Genomic DNA, 4,305 nt, shown 5'->3' with positions numbered 1-4,305 from the left:
CTCACCACCCAATGCCTGGAGGAAGAAGGCCTCATCTTCCGCCTTGGAACACTTCAACCCCAGGGCATCAATGTGGACTTCAACAGTTTCCTCATTTCCCCACCCCCATCTCACCCCAGTTCCATACTTCCAGCTCAGCACTGTCCCCATGACTTGTCCTACCTGCCTATCTCCTTTTCCACCTATCCACTCCACTCTCCTCCCTGACCTATCACCTTCATCCCTACCCCACTCACCTATTGTACTCCATGCTAGTTTCTCCCCATCCCCACCCTCCTCCCATTTTTCTCTCCACCCTTCAGGCACTCTGCCTGTATTCCTGCTGAAGGGCTTTTGCCCAAAACGTTGATTTTACTGCTCCTCGGATGCTGCCTGAATTGCTGTGCTTTTCCAGCACCACTCTAATCCAGAATCTGGTTTCCAGCATCTGCAGTCCTTGTTTTTACCTTCATCAGGAATGTGGAGGGGGAAGGGTGATGACAGAGAAATGGGGATGGAGCTGGGAGAAGATAGATGGGAAGGCGATAGTTGGATGCAGGTGGGGGGTAATTGTGATAGGTCAGTGGGGAGGACAGAGTAGATAGGTGGGAAGGAAGATGAACAGTAGAACAAACCATTAGGATGTTGATAATGGGAGATTCAGTGATGATTATGTCGCTAAACGTCAAGGGGATTCTCTTCTTGGCAATGGTCATTTCCTCGCACTTTTGTGTAAAAAATGGTGCATGTCAGCACCGTTTGAATATTGTCCAGGCCTTGCTGCACTGGTACATGGGCTGCTTCAGTATCTGAGGAGTCATGAATGGTACTGAACATTGGGCAGTCTGTGAATGTCCCCACTTCAGATGTTATTTTGGAAGGAAAGGCATTGATCAAGCAGCTGGTGGGACATAGAACACTACCCTGAGAGCTCCTAGATATCCTGGAGCTTAGATAATTGACCTCCAACAAGCACAACCATCTTCCTTTTTGCTAGGCATGACACTAATGAGCAGAGTTTTCCTTCTATTTTGCATTGGCTCTAATTTTGCTAGGACCTCTTGATGTTACATTTGGTTAAGTACTGTGGATGCAAGGACAGGTCAAGGGCAAAGAAATTCATAGCAAGTAATTCACCTGACACCAAAAACCTGTCCACAATCTTCAAGGTACAAATTAGGAGTGCAGTGGGATACTCACCACTTGAGTGCAGCTTCTCCAAATACTCAACAAGCTTGGCACAATCAAGAACAAAGTGGTCCCCTTGATTGTTTCTGGATTGTTCACTCCCTTCACCACTAATGCTCAGTAGCAGCATGGTGAGTCATGTACACAATGCAGTGCAGAAAATAACTTGGAACAAAGCTTTACTGATGTCATATGTAATCATGAGTGACATTATATGTAGATTAAACAACCCAGCAATGGTATTGTGGAGGATGACTTCTTGAAGTGTATGCGTAATGATGTTTTAGATCAATACCAAACAAAATCACCAGGATCTGATAATCTACATCTCAACATACTAAAGGAAGTGGCTCTGGAAATATTAGATGCATTGGTGGTCATTTTCCAGAAATCTATCAACTCTGGAGCAGTTCCTACAGAATAGGGGATGACAAATATATGAACTATCTAAAAAGGAGGGGACAGGGAAAAAAAAGCATAATAGAACAGCTTAACATCAATAATGGTGAAAATGCTAGAATTTATTTTATAACTGAAATTTGGGCAGCATTAATGAGATTGAACAAGAAAGCAAGGGTTTATGAAAGGCAAATTATGCTTAACAAAAACACGAGGTTTTTTTGAGGATATAACTAAAATAGCTAATAAAAAAACCATTGCATGTGATGTATTTGGATTTTCAGATGGTTTTTGCTGAAGTCCCAAAAAAAAGATTGTTGAGCAAAATTAAAAGCACTTGGAACTGGGGTAACTTATTGCATGAATCAAGACTTGGTTGACTGAAAGGAAACGGGTGGGAATCTCCCGCCGGGTGGCAGGCAGTGATTAAAAGGTTCAGTGACTGAGGCCCAGCTATTTACAATATCTATATATAAATGACCTGGATGAGGGACCCAAGTGCAACGTTTCCATGTTTGCTGATTCCGCAAAACTGGGTAGGACTGTGAATTTTGAGGAAGATGCAAATAAGCTTCAAGGTGATTTAGATGAATTGAGTGAGTTGTCAAACACATGGCACATGTAGTGCAATCCTATAGAAAAGATAGGCAGGTGGGCAGAAGTGGTGGGGTTGCCTTATTAGTAAGAAATGAAATTAAATCAAAAGTAAGAAACAAAGTAGGGTCAGATGAGTGGGTAGAATCTAGGAACCACAAACATATAAAAACCATAGTTGGAGTTATGTATAGACCTCCAAACAGTAGTCAGGAGACAGGGAACATGGCACAACAGAAGATAGAAAAGATGTGCAGGAAAGGCATGTTACAGTGATCATGGAGGATTTCAATATGCAGATGGACAAGGAAAATCAGGTTAGTAGCAGATTGCAAGAAAAGGAATTTCTATGAGAATGCTTTTTGGAGCAGCTTGTGGTGGAGCCCACCAGAGAACAGGCAATACTGGATTTAGTGTTGTGTAATGAGACAGACTTGATAAGGGAGGTTAAAATGAAGGAACCCTTTGTTGGCAGTGATCATATGTGAATGGATTTACTCTGCAATTTGAGAGAGAGAAGATAGAATCAAAGGTAACGGTGTTACAGCTGAATAAAGGCAACTACAGAGGTATGAGGGAGAAGCTGGGTAGAATTGACTTGGAGATGAGCCTAGCAGGAAAGACAGTGGAACAGCAATGGCAGGGGTTTCTGGGAGTAATTCAGGAGACAGAGCAGAGATTCATCTCAGAAAAAGAAGCATGGTACAGGTAGGATGAGGCAACCATGGCTGACTAGGGAAGTCAGGATAACATAAAAGCAAAAGAGAAAGTATATAATGTGGCGAAGGGCAATGGGAAACCAGAGGATTGGGAAGCTGACAAAGACCAGAGGACAACAAAAAAAGAAATAAGAGGGAGAAGTATGAGGGTAAGCTAGCCAGTAATATGAAGGAAGACTAAGAGTTTCTTTAGATATATAAAGGGTGAAAGACAGGCAAAAGTAAACACTGGGTCACTGGAAAATGATGCTGGAGAGATAGTAATGGGGAACAGCTGAGGAACTGAATAATTACTTCACATCAATCTTCACCATGGCGGAACAAGTAATATCCCAAACATTCAAGAGAGTGAGGGGACAGAGCTGAGTATGGTGGCCATCAACAAGGAGAAGGTGCTAGAAAAACTGAATAACCTGAAGGTGGATAAATCACCTGGACCCAATCGATTACACCCCAGCATTCTAAGGGAGGTAACTGATGAGATAGTGGAGGAGTCAGTGGTAATCTTCCAGGAATCACTCGACGCAGGGATGGTCCCAGAGGACTGGAAAATCGCTGTCATGACACCCCCATTTAAAAAAGGAGTAAGGCAAAAGACTGAAAATTACAGACCAATTAGCCTAACCATGGTCGTAGGCGAGATCCTGAAAGCCATTATGAAGGATGGGATTTCTAAATACAGAACAACCTTGATCATTTGAACAAGGTGGGCGAGGAGTACTTTGTTCGGATAACTGATTTGATCATAAACAAAAGGAAGTCATACTGAACATAATTATGTTAAAAAGCAAGTTTACAGAGTTTTTATTTCATTCAGTCGATAAAATATGTACAAACACTGGATATCGCTTAAAAATTCATGATATTTTACAAATGAAATCACATTTTGGCTTGAGTTTGACTTAAGTCTGTGCAATGTGTCGCTGACATTTTCCTCGGTTTTATCCCAGCCCTCGACAGCAGCCAGCATCTTTTTTGTTCGGTGATGTCCCACCATCCAGCCTAACCAAGTGTTGTCCCTCCCTCCTCAGTGAAAGCCAAGCCCTTAGAGAGGGAGGCACAAAATACAGGGGGAATATGAGAGGGAGGGAAAATGTTTTCGCTAACTTCACTTTCTGTCCACTCGTCAATTTTCTTTTAACAGGGTAAAGTTCTCTCATGTTTCCTCCTGTTCATGTAATAACTCACTACGATTTGCTCTCCCCCATCAGAAAAAAGTTAGATTAAATTTTGTTGTCAGCTGAAAGATATCGAACTACATTCTGTTTGGGAAAAAAACCATCATGGGATAATGGGAGGAAAAAGCAACGGAAACCAGAGGTGCGAGTGCATTTTTTGACATAACTCTCCAGAGAATGAGCGGAGGAAAAAGTTGTGAGGTTTGCAAAAGGAACGTGTCAAAGTTGAGAGGGAAAATTGCTGTTAG

This window comes from Chiloscyllium punctatum, chromosome 20, assembly GCF_047496795.1.
Source record: "Chiloscyllium punctatum isolate Juve2018m chromosome 20, sChiPun1.3, whole genome shotgun sequence".
NCBI lineage: Eukaryota > Metazoa > Chordata > Chondrichthyes > Orectolobiformes > Hemiscylliidae > Chiloscyllium > Chiloscyllium punctatum.
Note: the sequence above shows the minus strand (reverse complement) of the source record.